Here is an 18,855-nt window from a genome sequence, read left to right as displayed (position 1 = left end):
TTACAGCAGCAGTTATGAGGGACTGAGCAAAAGGTTTAACGAACATGCGGATAATTGAGCAAGGTGAGATTAGGTTAAACAAGAGACTTCATTTACAATAAAATGGTGTTTATCACACAATATGCTGTTGAAAAGACATGTTAATTACTAAACCTTAGCTGAATCACAGATCAACAGGCAGGTGCACATTTGCACACTGAAACAAACATTGCTGGCTGGAAGAAGTCCTAAGGCAATTTGAGTGTGGGTGATTGAAATCCATACTCGACTTCCAATGTAAAAATATATTCCAAAGTTTTTCTGAAAATAACACGATGTCTGTTTTGTGTTTCTTTTCCTCTGCTGTGCCTCAGCAGGGAAACATAATCCAGGGCAAAGAGAGAGAGAAAGGAAATTTCTTGGTGTAAAACTGTAAGCTTGAAGGATAACCACTTGGGTTGTTGAAAACAGACTCCAGAAAGAAGGTTCATAACATAGCAGGCCTTGGTGACAGCATTCTGTCACTCAGTCATTGGTCACTGTTCCTTTAATATTTTTCACCTTTGTTCAGCTGCAATTTTTCACTATACATGGAGAAGTCTTTTTTTGTACTTGTGCCAATGAGTATTGTCAGCATTGGCTCTAGTGAAGTGCAAACACACCTTTGAACGTTTACTTCTCTCTGCCATTGTCAATAAAAGCAATGTCTTCCTATGTGTCACCTCTTGCAGCAGCTGCTCCACCCTCCAACCCCTTAGAAATCTCTCTCTCCTGTACTGGGAATAGTAAAAGATGCATGTTAAATGAATATCGCCATCTTATTGTAAATCAGAAACGGAGTTGATTAGACACAAGAGACGTGTGCAGCATAAAAAAGTGAGATCAAGCCAACATGTTCAGATTCATATTTTAAACAGACTTTTGCACATGGCTGAAGACGTCTTTATTTGCCTTTATTTAAATGTATTATGTTAAATCAAGCCACAACCTTGGCAAATGCCAGTTGAAATAACTTGACAAATGAGAATTCACAAACGGTTAAATTGATTGGCCAGTTTGTTTGTAACCAAAAAGCAGAACCAGTGCCTGTAAGACCCAAACATTGGTGTCATTAGCCTATTAAATGGCAGTTTTCAGATATTATCACTCCAGTAGATTTGGCTAGTGTCTCCTAGCTCAATAGCAGGCTGTTTCAACCTTGTTAAATTACGATGTTGGCACAGATAACAAATAAAAGCAAGGTAGAAGTGACAAAGTTGGTATTCAGTGGTAGTGGAGTCAGTGGTGGCATGAGACATTTGTTGCACTGGGGTTTGTGTCGCAGCTGCAACTGGTTTTTAGACTTTATTTTACAACTAATATGTGCTGCTTAATGGGCCACAAACATCCAAAGTTAGTGAGTAAACGTAGAAACTCAAAAAAACACAGTTGTCCTGCTGTTTATCCCCATTTTCCCCATTAATGTTCTGCTACATCTATTTTAAAGTCAATTATATATTTGTGGAAGTAAATGAATATTTTGCTAGCTTCAACCATGCATGAATATAACAACAGTGAAGCCAGATGTGAGTTTAAATGACTTTCTCTTGCTGCTTCAAACCTGCAGTGCCTTTGAAATCTGTGAGTGGAAATATTTCACAGTATATAGTAAGTGATGTCTTTTACATTCAGACAGCAGAAAATTCATTGTTTGTGTTAGTGCAGGATGGCCATTGCCTTACAGATCTTCAGCTGCAACAAGATTCACATTCAGACAAAAGAAAATCTGAGTGCTGGTGTCACTTTGTTTGGAAGATGTGGAGGAAAAATAATAAAGATATGATCTAAATAAAGGCAAAATATGAATTTGTAGTGGATTTAATGGAGTAGAGTTTAAGGTTGATTGGTGTTTATCATGTATTAATCTGTTTAATCTGCCCTGAAAGTGGTGGCGTAAACAACCTCAAACACCACAGCAATTTTTTTTTGACAAAAACGTCATCATTCTAATTTCAAAGAAACGTCTCTTTGATTACAGAGCACAGATGCAACTTTTAGCAGCAGCAGCTGGAGTTGCCACTTTCAGCTGTCTAAAGGTGTCTTATGTGATAATGAATCAGCCCCTTCCCCACAACACACAACCTGATTTTATTTGTTATGTTTAACAAAATTTGTTGCAATTCAGTTGGGTGAAAGATGCACATTTCAGTGTCATTTTGCACCATTATTCCCAACAGAAAGTAATATTAGGGCTATGTGCTATTTTAAACTCCAGTGTTTTGCAGCAGAACTGGCTGGGTATTTGATGTTTCTAATGCTTGAGAGCCACTTCTGGGTTTTCTACTTACCAGTGGCAAAGGGGGCTAACCCTGCAGTTTATCTTGGGCAGTATTTAAAGCAGCGATCAAAGCTGTACAAACCAATTGTCATCATGCTTCTCTGGAGGGAATTTTGAAGTACATTAATACTCCTTCTTTGGGAAATAATTGTGCCACTCTGTGACTTCATTAGGTCTCCTGGCTGTTTCAAAAGATGTTCTCTCTGGAGGTTGAAAGCCACATCGCTGGCAGACAGCATCCCAAGGGGCTGAATGAATAAAAAAAAGGAGAGATTATAATGAGATTGAGTTAGCCATGACCAGAATTGGGCTTTTCATTATCCCACTGGCTGGAGAGAGAAAGAGAGAGAGAGCAAGAGAGGGGGACAAGGCTGACAAAAAGAAATGTGTTGTTGCAGGACCTGCTCGCCATCTGCCAACTGGGTCCAATGGTAGGCAGCCAATGCATGCTTATCATTTCCATGGGTATCAAAGGGGCCTCCTCTCTGGAGATTTCACCATTAAAACCGCAAGCGCTAACCCCGTACAAAGAGCGAAACACGCATTTAATTCAGAGGTAACAGTTTCTGTCAATTTAGCAAATCAAAATCAGGGGCAGCATAAAAAAACCTTCAATTACTTCAATTTTTATGATGCGTACGGCAGTATCCCAAAAGAGTATGCATCAACCAGAAGGACTTTTTTATTAGCTATGCTTTTATAAATAAATATATATATTTTTTCAGTGTCTGTGGCAGCAGTGAATCAAAGGTCAGGAGCATTGATCGTGACCTGTTCCTTTGGCCAGTTATTTAGAAGTGCCACATATTGTCTGTGTAAAAAAAAAAAGAAAAAAGGAAAAAAAGGAGAAGAAAAATCAATAGGTTTCCATTATCTGGTTGGGCAGTGTCACTGGCCTGTCAATGATCCTGTTACAGCGGCGGTACAAGGGTGACACGGGCCCACACTCAATCGCTGCTGACAAGAGGAAAACATGCTGACAGGCACCGGGAACAAGTTGGAACACAGATTTGCACTTCAAGCAGCCGTCCGAGGAGGTATCGTGCAAGGCCACCACGTGGCAGAGGGGGTGAGCTGGGTTTGGGTGGATGTGTAGGGGTTGATATGTGGGGGTGGGGGTGCTGGGGAGGAAGGCGGGTGATTCCCAGCCAGCCTCCTTCTACTGTCTGACTGTCTAGCTCTCAACCACAAATGCTTTTATCCTCCTATAAATTATTCACCCCTGGATACACCAAAGGAAACTCGCTTGCACTGATTGTGGCTGAGGGGAGATTCATAAAACCTATGCCCCAGTCTGCATCCACTGCAGCTGCCTGGACACTCCTGCAAACTTCTCCAAATCTCACCTACTCTATGCAATATAAATATGGGTTATGTTAAGCATGAGCATTGGAATACCCATGTTTTTTGGGCTTTGTGAATGGCCTCAAAAGGAAATTTGCCAAATCTTTGTATTTACAGGTATTAATCATTTTCCATAGTTATTGACTTTCTGACACATTAGCTCTTCACCTACAAAGAAAACAAGAGTCAGCTTTCATCAGTCAGTCCAGATGGCCAGTCAGAAATTAAGGAAGACATCAACTGTCTCTTGAAAGAACATGAATCAATATATTTTGACAAGGATCAAATGTGCTTCAGATGAACCTTTTTGCCCTCCCAAAGCAGTCTTTCTCCTCTTGTCAAACCTCTTTATTTTTTGTTTGTCTACATATAATGATCACATTTCCAATGACTCTTGATTTTAGCGACTACTTTTACCAGCATAATGAAACTGAATGCAATTCACCGGATAATCATCTGCGGTCTAAAGTCGACATATAGCTAACAAAATACTATACGATATACTTTGATTCTGTGTGCCCAAGTCGTAGCCAGCGTGCGCTACTTTTCATTCTTTTTATTTTCATAAAACAGGCCTTGGGACACTCGTGACGTCACGTCCCTGGTTAGAGAAAAATACCGCCCTTCTTTTGTTTTCTTTTTCAATTACACATACATATGTGTACATTTTTTTCTTCATATGTAGCCAATTCTGTTCATAATGACTGGGGAATTCAGGTTAATATGTTGACAAGGTTTAACAACAGCGGGTCATGTTGCACAACACGCATGGCTGGCTCCGTTCACTCCAGCAGCTGACAGGTCCTAATCATGCGCTGCCCTAAAGGCACTGAAGCAAAAGAGGGTTTTAATCACTGAATTATAGACCAGCAGCGAGGCTTCAAATTGAGACGTAATTAAAGTCAAAGTTGCAGTAATTGTTTCAGCTAATTGGGCAGACAAGTGCATTATGGCGCGATTACAATATCTGCAGTAGTTCCCAGGGTTTGAGTTTTTTTGTTTTGTTTTTTTAAATATTATTATGGAGAAATGAGGCATAACCTTGGTTTCTGATATGAAACATGTCAATAATAGGTTACGATTTATACTTTATAATTTAACATTTTAAAACAGAGGAAAAAACTCACAATTAAAATAAAAAGCTTACAAGCAAGAGCTCACCCCTTTTGTGGTATTTTAATTAATTAAGTTGTGTAATTTTTCTTCTATGGCTTCACCTATTAGTTCAGTTGAGCACCTCTCTCACATGAATTTAAATAAGTATCAGCATCAATGTGTCATTTACAGTAAGGAGATTAATAATGCAGTCAACACGTCGTCCTCGGAGGTGATGCGGCACCTAAGGCAACATCATTATTTCCTATTAATTACTCCGCCAACCAAATGCCTTTAGAACTGGAGCTGCAGTAGGTGTGATGGGGGGAAACTGGTCTGGGAGCAGCTGCCCTGTATCCCGCCGGGCTCAGCCTGACCTCCTTTTTTTTCTCCCCCTCTTCTTCTTCTCCTTTTACATCACTAAACTGGAGGCTTGACAAGCCCTATAGGAGCGCAGAGATTTTGATTTGGATGAGGGGAGAAATGTAGAATATGAGCCAGAAATGACGATTCAGACAGCAGTTCGGGTGAAGCCAAAGAATCAATTGTCGAAAAAAAAAAATCTGATCTTTAGCGTGTCTGTTTTGGGGCGGAAGTGTCTGTAGTGATCCATCATATTACACCCGGGCTGCTGGAACCGCTTTCCTCTTAAACATGCACTTTCACCCACGCTGATTCAATCTTTTTTATTTCATTATTTATTTTTAAATTATATTTTATTTCTGAGACTTTTACCACAAAAATAGTAATAATAATAAAATAATAGCAGCTAATAAACGTTTGGCAACCATTAACACAGGAAGTAAATCTATTTACGGGTGTGACTGTATCCTTGTAATCACGTAGAGGGGTGTGAAACGGCTCTATGGGATTAAAAACTGTTTACTAACCACTGGGCCTATGAGCTTTTATGTGTTGACTCCAATGTGTACCTTCACCATTGAACAGTAGGGGGCGCTGTTCGTTTCGTCCTGAAAGCCAGGAGGAGAAACACATCAGCCGTTTTGCACAAAGTGGCTCCACTGAAACCGATAATCAACAATAATAAGCAGCCAGATAAAAATAAAATAATAGTAGGGAATTGAGAAAAATCACAAACTCGGTATAGTCTCCTTTTTTAAAATTTCTGCATCAATTCAAGCTGTCAGAAGCGCTACTGTTCAATGTATTGTGATATCTTTAGATATACATATCGCAGGATTATCTGTCAGGTCTAGGTACACGGGCCTTTTACAGTTTGACGGACTCTTTTTTTCTTTCCTCTGAAAGATAAAGAACAGTAGCAAAAGCCAACTTGACTTCCAGACCCCCTTATAAGGCCTTCTTTTTTGGTTGATTCATTTAATTATTTTTCGATACTATTTTATGTGTTATTTATGAATCTATTGTGGCTACTGAAAGATCACATCCCCACCTTGCTCTCAGGACGCACACGTCTCCAAAAGCTACACAGACTGTCTCATCATCACGCCAGTAATCAAACGTATCTCAGAACAAAAAAAGAAAAGAAGAAAAAGAAAAAAATCCTCCTTTTTTTCTTTTGTCGCACTGAGGGAGAAATTTAATTACAACCTCGGGTGTATGCTGGCATTGAGGAGAAAAAAAATCCAGGCGACAAATGAATATACAGAGCAAATGACAAAACATGAGGGGGAATAACTGACAGATGAAAAGACAGAGGATGTGCAGCTAACAGGCAAAACGCGCCGGTACAAAGCCGCGCACACCTTTGAGAGCAAGAGTTTGTTTTATTGCACTTCTCCCGGGTTGCATCTCCTGTCGATTTGCAGAAAAAGAAGGGGGGATAAGCGAACATGCCCTGTTTAAGAAACAAACATGCAGATTAGATGGGATTCTGACAACACACAGCTCAGACTTCGTGTCCCACAGCTCATCTCTCAACAATGAGAAAAAAAGAGAGAGAGGTTTGAAAAATCCACTCAGCGCGCGCTTGACAACACTTACCGTCATTCTGCAAACAGTAAATGTAAATAATGAGGTGGCATCTGGAAATAAATAGGGGAAGTCAAGACAGACTGATAACAAGTCTCGTCCGCTTAAGACCCAATGGGTGTCACTGAAAAGCTTTATATAGATGCCTCTGAATAATAATATTAATAAAAAAAAACAATAATATGATAAACGTGAATTTGATGGATTTGGCAACCAAATATATATATATATATTATTTCTAAAAAAAATCTAAATTTAAATCACATTCAGTATAAGTGGATCAGGGCGTAGCCAGCAGGAAGCCTTTCTTACAAAGAAAGAGAGAGAGAGGGAGAAAAAGAAAGACCTCACAAGGCGTGTGTAACATTTACTTCAAGTGCGGGGAGTTGTCACCTGTGATGTGGTACCAGGCTACATGTCAGCAGAAGCAGCACTCACTCACCTTCAGGGATGCTCCACTGTGGACTGCCACGACCAACAGCTGCACCACTGACTGAACACAGCTACACAAACGCGCACGCACCTTCTGCACACCTTCTTATTCCAGCTGGACGGGTGTGACTCACACGTGACCACGAACATCTCCTAGAAGTAAGCGGTGTCTCAGCAGCAATGAAGGAAGTTCCAAGAATATTTACTTGAGCACTTCGTCTGCGTGCTATAGGCTGTGTTTCTGCTCTTGTGTATTTCAGAGAGAAAAGTTGCGCTTCGGCTGCTTCAGTTTGAATAACTTACAGAAGCGAAAAAAAACAAGCAAAATACACTTAAGTGCACCACTAACAATCCCCAATGCTGGCTGAAGATGCGTTTACATTTCTAAATAAATAAATTATGTATACTTTGTTGTTTTTGTGGTTTACTTTTTATATTTTTGGATTTTGTATTGCTGTTTTAAATGTTGTTTATGGTTATGGTTTATGGTGTTTTAAACCACCAAACAGCAATCTATGAAATAATACTAATCAATAATAAGAATTAAACAAACTTCACTTTCATACTTTTGACTTCGCGATGGGTTATTTGCTAATTTTAATTTTTTTTCCCCTTTCAAAAAGCGATAAATACAGCCTAGTGCCGTTTTAAAATCTGAGTGATGTTTCTGTAATCTTGTTTAATGTATTTAGTTTTCAGCTGACACACAACAGGTTATTTAATGTGGCACTATCAACTTGCATTCATTCAACTAAAATCTAACGTACATCAATTTTTTATATGCAGACAATTTCTGCGTGGATATGTGATCTTGAGATTCAAATTTCAAATTTGCAGTAAATCTCACCGCAAAGTTTATTTTATTGTGAGAAATGAGAGTCAAAAAACGTAAAATATAAATGGTTCATTAAATAAACACATAAGCAAAAATAAAATTATTGTTATTCATTTTTCCTCAACATCCTTCCTCAACCGCCAGGCAGGTTTGAATAACGGTCACGTGACACACTATTTGGTCACGAGGTCATTCCGGAAATTTGGGTTAATTACGCGGTGTTCTAATTTTACTCTAATTCTTCACCATGAAAGCTCTGTTTTAAATGAATATTTAAAATAGAGAAATATAGATTTTTTTTTTTATTTTTTTTTTTTGCGGATTTATTCCTGCATGCAGTATACGAGCTTCAGTCTGAAGGATGCCATCAGATCATCGCGAGGTACAGAAAGTTTATGCTGTTGGTGCCAGATACAAGCTGTTTTCTGAATGCCATTAGCTCATTCCAAGGTTTGGTAGAAGTATCACAGTAACTCAGCAGTGGGCTGTACCTGACATTGCATAGCCCTCTGGCCAAGTCGAGGGGTTTTCAACCTGCAGGTGGACGTCACCAACATGGTCTCTAACAAAGTCAGATGCGTCACAAACAGGAAAGAAAGAAATGAACAAGATCTGCTTCTTAACTTGAATTTCCATTTGAATGTCCATAAATTAGCTTATTGGTGCGAAGAGTGATTTCTGAACTTTAATGTAGCAAGGACAAGAAAATGATAGTCACTACAATAATAATGCGTTTTTGTTTGTTTGTTTGTTTGTTTTAGACATATAGCAATTATTTCTGGGGATTGTGAAAACCTACAAATATTTAGAAAGTGCATTTGCAGCTGTATGGACATGAAAGCATGACTGATAAATACAGAGTGGTGTCAGATTAAAATAAAAACTAAGATAAACCGGCTCACAACCTGCTGGAAAGGTTTCAGTGCATCTTAGTGATAAATCTTCAAGTGTCTGGAATTTTACTGGACGAATGAACACCAAAAGATCTCTCAGTTGGTGTTTTGATCATCATGTCAGTCCACAAACTGAAAAAGATGATCGGCTTGGTTGAGAGCTGTTGACTGCAAAGGCCGTAGTGCATCATTTTCACACTCTATTCAATGATCCTCACCCATGGGGACCTTGTTTACCATGAATGGACCAAAAGTGGACTCTAGCCATGCCAATCAAGCACTAAGAATGGCCTAAAAAAGATCCACAATACCACAGATTCAAATATTTTAGTGGGACAGGACAAAGATCACTGGCATAACTCAATAAAAAAGTATACAGTAAAATCACTGAAGGCTACACTGATGTTCTCTATAAGGAGTTTGGGATGTTGCCTTCAAGAGTGCTCTTTAAAGCCCAAGCTTGCAGAGTATCCAAAGAAAACTAGACTTTATTTCAAAGGCAATCTGATGATTTTATAATGTCCATAGGCGTGACTGGACATGCTTATCCAAGAAGGGTGTTTTCTGCAGGATCTGCTGAAAAGGGAATGGTTTCTGTGAGCTTACCTTTTAATCTCATTTGAACACTTTATACATGCAGGGTTTTGTCCAGTTTAATATACAGTAATTGTTGTAATTAATTACTTAACTCATTTTTGTGGACTAAACATAGCAGACAAAATAATCCTAATTCCTCAGTTCATGTGGGTGTATGTAAGGTCGCAAGCCAAAAAAACAAAACAAGGTAATGAACCCCTGATTTTTACTGTGTGACACTGAATTAAAAACACACGTGACCTTCTCTAAATTTAGAATTTTTCTGCACCCCGCTAATTTGAGTATTCATTATTTCCTCATAACTCGTAGGCTAGTGTGAACAAATCATTATTCTGCTATTTAAATGTCTTTCATTTTTCTTGGCCAATTTCCCGCTCTGTGAAGTGTAACAGTATGTAGTGACAGCAGCCCCACAGGTCTGAACATTACAGGCAGCTGTGCATCGAATCTCCCCAGCAGCCTCATTATTCTATTCTCCTCCAATATCCAAGGTTGATCTAATCACCAGATCAACAACGGGAAGTGCAAGAGAACAAATAATGGAGACAAAATGAACAAATGATTAGTATGCTGTGAAAAGTACTATACATTACTTATTTAGCATTTAGATAACTATCTATCCTGAGGAGCAAGCTTCAAAGTTGAACTCAGTTTAGGCGAGGGGGATTAATTCTCTCTGCTGCATGCTTCATTGAATCTCTCATTACCAAACTTTGTCTGTATTGATGTTAGATTTGATTGAAGATTAGAGCATTTAGCAAATCTTGCTTTTCCGCATGTATCAGGCTTTTTCAAGCGCGGCGCACCGCTCGCTGGTCAATACCCTCACTTTTATCCAGTGTCTGCTTCATTTAAACTTAATCAACTCCATCAATGAACTGGAACAGCGAAATGTCCCCTGGAACAATAGCTTTTGTTGGATAATGCTTTGGTCTTATTCCCAACCGGGTGGCGATAAACCTAAAATTACACTATGATGAACTATTTCAATCAATATGATAATGGAAATTGGCTTGGGTGACTCTTTGCAGGGCTTAAGGAGGCAAGCTAAAGCCTATGTGACATTAATACATCTCCATGCTCTCTCCCTGCTGTTGCAACCCCCCTATCTCACTTTATTGTCCCATCTTTTCAGTGACATTGACTACACCATATTGCAAAGCGCCTGGTTGTTTAATGATCTATCTGCACAAGGGAATGCTTGTGCTGAAATGGATGCGCAAGCCGACGGTCTCACGCATTGTTTTCCAACTAAATTATAGGCTCTATACTTTGTTTCCTGTAGTGGCTCAGCGGGGTGTAGATCAATCATTGATGGCACCGTTGTAAAGCAGCTACAACGTGACTTTTGCTGCTCATTTGGACGTTTTGTCCTTGTGCGGCATCCAGTGCCTGTTATAGGCTACAGTTCATCATATTTATACTGCCACCAAAAGACCAATTTCACGAGCCTAAGCAAGGAAAACGCATGCCCCACATCTGTTGCATACTAATAAATATGCCACCTTCTGGGACAATCCAGGAGTGATCATAATGATCGACTGCCAAGTGATATGACTTACCATAAACCTGTTTATTTGAAAAGTTTCCTCTAAGCCAATAATAGTCAAATTTATTTTGGCATCTATTATTATTTTTGAAAAAAATGATTTACCCAATGTGCACAGCTGTTTTTCCTCTCATCGTTTCAGATACCAGCGTTGGCACATGGAAAGAGATGGATGCCTTTGTTGTTTTGCTAGAAGAGCGCAGTTATTACTGGAGCTTAAAGTCACAGCTGTCCTTTTGCAGGGAGTCACTGATCTGCTCCATCTCCCATTAATTACATGTACTGATTAAGTTATGGTTCGGTTTTTGAATTAGAGGCATGTATTTGTCATTTAATTTGGATTTTGAGAGAAGTTATATAGTTCTGCCGCAGAGCCAAACACCATATTTATACAGACAGGTGACAAATCAAAAGTGGTGGGTTTGGAGTCTCTGTTGTGCTGCACAAGCTTTTTGCTCCCATTATTTGGGAAAATTTATTCCCTGAAAAACTGTCTCTTATTAATCCAAATATCAACCAAACTGAAGACCTATAGTAGGTGATGGACTGACGTGTCAGATAACACTCTTGACCACCATCATCAAAACAACAAACAGTATATATAGGGATATTTTTTGATAAAAATGGTTTTCCCATCCATCCATAGACTCGTAGAAGGTGAATCTGTTATGGTGGCATGTGACGGATCAACACTTTAATAAACACTTACTTTACCTACATAACTGTTTGTAGATAGACAGCATGACAGCGCTCCAGAAGCGAATCTCCCTCTGTTTACTCATACCAGTATAAACCTCCCTATTAACCTCAGTTAATGTTAATAGTATTGCAAATAAGCTAAACGCATCAGTTTGACCCACAGAAAACACAGCGAACTAAGACAGACCAATGATATTGTCCGTATTGATATTCATCAGTATTGTGAGTCTTGATGTCTGTGCAAAATATATTCTTTCAAAAAACAAACAAACTCCTTTTTATTTATAATTTTAACGAGATTTACTCGTTGTAATATGCAAGGAGTTGCACATAACCACTGTGGTGTTATTGTAACAGTATTATCCAATAGGAGGCAAGGTGCGGGAGTGAGGGGCATCTTGGGATACGTGAGTTGTGCTGTGTTTAGATTTTCACTGGAAGGTCATAAAAGAAAGTTCTACACAAGAGTGCAGTTAGTCTCACGCTTGTTTTCTGATAGAAAACGCAACAACCACAACACTACGATTGTTGCTCACAGTCGCAGTCGTCTACCTGTGCAATTCTCCTCGTTAAGGGGTGTTTATGCACCTTTCATCGTATTGTTTTGTCTTATACGGTCTGCAAATCTTTGTCTCTCTGCTCTCATAACCTTACTTACATGTATCCAGTGCAGCTGACAAGACAAATAAAAATACAGTATACCACGCGCTCACTGCTGAGCATCATAAAAATGTCCGTAACAGAGAAAACAGGAGAACTCTGTAGCTCCTACTGATCAACAGATAAATTAATAACGTCCAAAAAATAATGCAGGTGTAACAATATTTTAATCTGATTTCTAATCTTGATGGAAGAGTACTGATTGGCTGAAAACAAACTGCCGGTCAGAGAGGTTGTAGTCAGGCTGCGTAAGGCTGGTTATCAGTGTTAAAATTGATGCTAAGTTTGCTGAAACTTGTTAAGATATGAATTGGTTATCACATATATACAAGAAAAAAGCCAAAAAGAGTTTATCAGATTAGTAGTAGTTTCTCTGCAGACTACCTTTAAAAGGTTTAAAACTTGAATCTGACGATAAAGATGTCACATACCAGAATGTGTTTTATTCTCCATTTTAGTGCATTTAAAGCCTAAATGCTTATCTGCATTGTAATGGATAAACATGGATCAAGTTGAAGCACGGTTCGTGAAAGAGTTGGCCATTCCCCTGCCTCGCTAACCTTCTGCCTTCTTCAGCAGCCAGTGTCAATTAGCCTGTCCTGTATCTTAACCGTGTGAAGTTGCTGCCATGTCACCATCATCCAGCAAACATGAAACACCAGATGTGTCGTTTGACACTTTTGAATATGTTGTTTGCCTTTGTTTCCATGTTTTACTCCCGGTGCTGAAAATGATTTGAGAGGACAGACATGCACAACAGATACAGCACCTTGAACATCAAAGACCGGCGCTGCAGTATTAGTAACGGTGTGTCTGTGTTTCTGCTGTAACTCTGCACGCGCTCACATACACACACACACACACACACACACACGGATAAAGGCTTGTGTGAGTCTGCGTGCACGTCTGCTTGCCTTCCAAAGGAAAGCATCCGAGACAGCCCAGAATATAAAAATTTACAGGCCTCTTTCCTGCTTTGTCTGTCTCCTTTCCCATTCTCTTAGGTGAATGGGGGCCTGAGTGATAGACCGAGAACCTTTCATCTCACCCAGTGAGTGTAAATAGCTGTCATGTTTGATTGGCGGTTTGACGTGCACGTGATGCCCTGGAAGAGGGGAAGAAATTCAGTGAGGACGCGGTGCATGACGGTTTCTCTGTCTGCAAACTAAAGAGGTAATGAATGAGTAATTGCACAAAAATCTGTGTTCTACATTTTGTCAAATGTGATTTCTCAGAGTTCATGTGGAAGAATCTGCAGCTTGTACTGTACAAGATTGAGTCTGGGCTGACTCACAATGGCTTTTAATCTCGTCATATTTCAGAGTTACTAAACAGAATTTTAAAAAGTGAAATACTTTTATTTGAATCTGCTCAGCATATTACAGCCTGTAGAGCCCCTGGAGCACAATTATACTTAAAGTTACTTATCATAATTGCCAACTTTGTTATGTACCCAGGAATATTAAGCATGTTTACATCGCTAAATTGTGTTTTACTTGTTTAAAGTGAAAGCGGTGATCTTTCAGTATATAATTCAATCTACTGGTTCTAGCAATAGAGAGGAAAGGTTTACAATAATGCTGAATTATGTGCTGTGTTTCATGCTACAATCAGTGATGTTACTGATTGACTGCTTCACATTGGGGAGGTATGAGAGGTGGGGGGGTTTAGCTGAGTAGATCTGACGTAGAACTGGATCCAAAGTAATCTGCCAGTGCCTTTTGTTTTAAATGTTTTGTTATTATGTTCAATGGGAATAAATTTTTTTTAAAATGCAAGTTATGTTAAAGTGAATCCTTAGTGTTAATTCAAATGTGTTTAAGTATGCAAACAGATTATTTTGAAAGGGCTTGGGTTAGTTGGTTTTCCATTTGGTTCACACAGAAAATATCTTCTCGCTGGCTGACATTTTAATGCAGACGTTCATGGTCCTCAGAGGATGCACGTCACCCGACTTTAGGAGACAAATATCATAGCAACACCAGCACAGTGGTGCAGGTGGCAGCACTGTCACGTCACAATAACAAGCTTTTTGTTGTGGAGTGGGAATGGTTGTTTGTCTGCATGTGTTGACCCTTGACAGACTGGCAGCCTATGCAGGCGGTACTCTTTCACCCACTGAGGGTGGGATAGGCTCTAGCCCACCCATAACTATGGCTGGATAAAAAGTTATGAAAGGGGATGTGTTTAATCTTAATATTTGTGCATTTGGTATATTTATGGTCCATATCTTTTAAACTAGAATACATATATTTTATCTCCATAAACTATTCCATGAACTGCCTTTAAAATCTCTTGCTGTTGGTGTTTTTATGTCGATGTACATGAAAAAAAAAATAGAAAATTCAATTCCAGGAATAAAAAGCAATGCATTAAATTCCATGACTGTGCTGTGTGAACAGTCCTCTGTATATTGCAGTTACCCTAGTTTTGATCAAAAAGAGTTAATGTATCACTTTAGCATACACTGCCCACCGAGAAGCATGATGGCTCTGTGGTTTGACATATATTTCATTGTTTGGCCTCAGAATGATAACGCTGATGTATTTTACAATGGACTTTTGCTTTGATTTAAAACACCAAAAAAGCATACCACTCTCATCTGCACTCCAATGGCCTGGAATTGGCAAGAAAAAAGCTATTTAACTAAAGAGAATATATGCATCAAATGAAAAGCAGATGAAAAAATATGCAATTATGTTCCTGATTGGGTTAAGTATTTCTCTGCCAGCACATGCCAGCTACCACTAGAACCTTTCCCAAATGGTCTGCTTCCAGGCTTGGGCGAAGCCCCAGAAAACATCACATCAGAATGGTGCCATCTCGCTGTTTCCTCTGATCCATGGCCAGTGTGTCTCCCCATTCCTCTCTCCTCTTTGCTACGCTCAGCCCCTCTCTGCGTCCCAGATAATGGAGCTCAGCTTCTGTCTGCCAAAGGGTCCGTAGCTGCCCGGGAGTAATGACCTGAGGGGGTACTTTGTGACAACCAGGGTATAATAATGCCTGCAGCTACGGACAAAGCAGACCCCGGGGGTCAATTTTTAAATACTTTTATGTTTTTCATCGAGGATAAGAGTCATCTATTTTTATTGCAGGCTATATACAATATGTACACAGCAGAAACAACACATTTATTCCAACCAAGGGAAGCACAGTGTGTTTAATGTTGTTCATTTCAACAAAATGTAGTTAAGTTTTGATAGAACGACATAGTTGTGAGCTAGCTTTATTGACAAAACATCATCCACTATTCAAGAGTTTATCTTGTCTGTAGGCCACAGTGCTTCAGATCAAAATAGTGTTATTGAGGTGCGCAAGGGAATATGGAATCACCTGCGAATGAAAGGCTTCTCCTAATGGGTTAATTGTAACAAAAGCTCGGGGTCTTGCCCCATTGAACAGAAGAGGATTGTGGAGCACAGACCTGTGGAAATGATGTCAAGCAATGTGTTGCCTGCTTTGCCCTGAAGGGCCAGAGTTTGTCTGTCAGCAGTTAAATGCTTACCTCCTACCCCTCCCCTAACACTCAACAATCAATTTACCTCCTCGGGGTCTATGAACCCAAAGATTTGACCTTGCAGACTCAAGCTTTGTTTCCTCCCTCATCTCTCACACCTCAAAGAGTTCTTATTATAAAATAAAGAAAGGGGAGTTTGAAGTTAGGCCTCATTCAGTAGGCTAGTAGGTGAATTTTCTGTTGCCAAAACCACAGGAGGAAACTTGATAAAGGTAATTTTCAATTGATCTCTAGTTTCATGCCAGCCTTTATTCCTAGAATTGAACTCTGAGTTGTTTTATTTCAGTTATTAAAATTAAGTGCTTAAAGGAAAGCCAGGTAGGGTGGGAAATACTGTTTTTGTATTCTATAAATATTTAACTTGTTTGCTTACAAAGGAGAGCCACACTACATGTTTCCAGCTAGAAGCAGGTAGAAACCTATAATGTGGCTCTCTTAATGTGGAATTATCTGGTGTTAATGTAGTGTAGCAGCTCTAAAAGTAACTAGTTTTTAAAATGTATAAATCTACAACTTGCAATAAAAAACGGGTAAATCATTATTACTTGAACTTTGAGGTGCTTTTACACTGTCTCTGTTTCCACTCTTTATGCTAAGCCAAGCTAACTGGATGATAGCTGTGTGTTCATTGACTGTGTGAAAAAGATGGACAAAAGTTTTTGGTCAAGCGCCTTAAACACGCATTCTCTCTAATGGCCAGCAGGAGGCGACACCTCAGATAGCAACGATGTCCAGCTGTATAGAAATCTATTGGAAGGTGTCCATGGGCTCCCTTCATCTGTGGCCACAGCAGACACTTTCCTGATCAGTTTATAATCTAAAACACTAGTTTCTCATTTTACTGAATACAAAATGATCTGCATTTTGTTAATTATGATCCCAATTTGAGTCCAAAACAACGTTAAAGGAACCTTTACTTTTAGGGCTGACCTGAAGCTATGCTAAGCCAAGCTGCATACCTCACGGAAAAGATTGGAAACCATATCAATTCTTAAACCTCAGCAATAAAATTCAAACGTGTATTCTCCAAATGTCAAAGTATTTATGACTGTTACATAAAAAAGTTAATTCAGTAGAATTTGATTAAGAGTCAGCAGTGGCATTGTTGGTTTTGTTAATTTGTTTACTTTTAATCATCAGCAGAACATGCGCGCCAATGCCTCTGCATGCTTCTGCAGTAACAGATTATACGTCTTCATTTTGGATAGTTTTCCATGTGTCTTACGGCCAGTATTCATTTCAGTAAAGTAAACCGTAGTTTTAGTTTTAAGTTTAGTTTATAGTTAATTATAACAACTTTGATTCACACTTTTGTTTTGGCAGGTTGTGCGTGCCAGCAGAAACCATTCATGAAAGATGCACCCCTGAGGCTTACAGAGGTACACTCCATCATCTGCTAAGCAGGTAACTACTGTATTTTTTATAGAAGAACAAAGCCAGCTCCTGATGAATGACTGTGCTATAGGTAATGAGCTTTTTACCTAGAAACAAATGTTTCGCGCTCAAAAATGTATCAAAACTGAAAATCAGGTTTTAGTGTTTATATGTTGTACAGTTGATTTACTTTTATGTTTATGGGTGCACAGCCTGGAGATGCCTCTGTGTCAATCAAAGACTTCAAGTCCCAAGATTTATTCAGTCCCCCTCCCATTTGTACAGTAACCAATGGAGGGAGTACACACCCAGCAAGGTGCTAGCTAATTGGGCATACTGAGAATAGAAAAAAAAGAGGAAAATAAGCACCTTCTACTGTTATGTGACATTTATTGAAAGTGCTGATGGATCAGCACAAAGCTTTCTTCAGGGTGTTCGAGAAGAGCTTTGTAGTGAAGCATCATCTGTTTCATGAGATAATTTTTATGTCTTTTTTTTGTTTTGTTTTTTGCTTTTCAGTTTAATGCGTTTTAGTTCTGCAGCATAGAGGTACAAAATAGCGAGCAAGGAGATATGATTCACTATGCCAAACTCATGGGATCATTAGTACAAAACCTGACTCCAAATTAAGCTCCCACTTAGACCGACAAAAATGCTGCTTTCTAAGAACCCAGTTATGCATAAAATTACATCCAGGAAAACATTTAGTAGGAGACAGTTAAACTTTCTGGAGTGCCGGCATTAAAATGCTCAAAGTTTGCCATGTAATACCCATTAGCTGAACACTAGAGAATAGCTAGTCTGGTTCTGATTTGTTCTTTACTTTCCTATTTTTGTTCCCTTTAGGGCCATTATAACTAAAATAATAAATGTCTAATAATGGCATTAAAATTCAATGAGATGAAGACTTATTCTGTTCAAACAACAATCTATATAAGCCTATGTAATTTTAGACACTTAATACAATAAAAGGCAGTGAATTTAAAGCTAACAAATATCATACATGACTGATAATTATGGAAAAATGCATCAGAACTTCCACCCTGTTTGAATGCAGCATTTGGTGCATGCACTAGTGAATTTGTGATCTGCGGATAATCTCTATGCTAAGCTAGAGAAGCATCAGTCTGTCTTGATAAGATTATTTTTTAAAACATTAAACTGTTTCATTAACATGACTTACTTTATGACTGTATGCTGATTTCGGTTATTGGCTGCAATACCGCAGAATGAAATCAATAGCTAATAGTCAAAACATATAAACTCTTCTCTCTGACTCACTGAAGGATATCATACAGTACAACGATTTCACATTTTATTTTGGTCTTTTAAGGATGGTTCTCTGGCACTTGTGTCAAAGCTCGTCTTGTTTTTCACGGCTGCGCTAACCATCAAGAATAAAACTGTATAGTTTGTGCTGGTGGAGTTTTCTTTTGCTGAGGGGGAGACAGAGCGGTTGAGGATGTATACACGTGGGGGAAGAGCTGCAGTAATAGAACTCAGCTGGAGTAGGTTACTTGAGGGAATGCTTCAGGAGCGGGAACAGAGCCAAAAGAGCGAGGAAACATACTTCACTTTATTGATTTTGTCGATCGTCTTAAATGAGGGGCA

The sequence above is a fragment of the Maylandia zebra genome, linkage group LG23 (assembly GCF_041146795.1).
Source record: "Maylandia zebra isolate NMK-2024a linkage group LG23, Mzebra_GT3a, whole genome shotgun sequence".
Lineage (NCBI taxonomy): Eukaryota > Metazoa > Chordata > Actinopteri > Cichliformes > Cichlidae > Maylandia > Maylandia zebra.
This window is presented reverse-complemented; position numbering follows the sequence as displayed.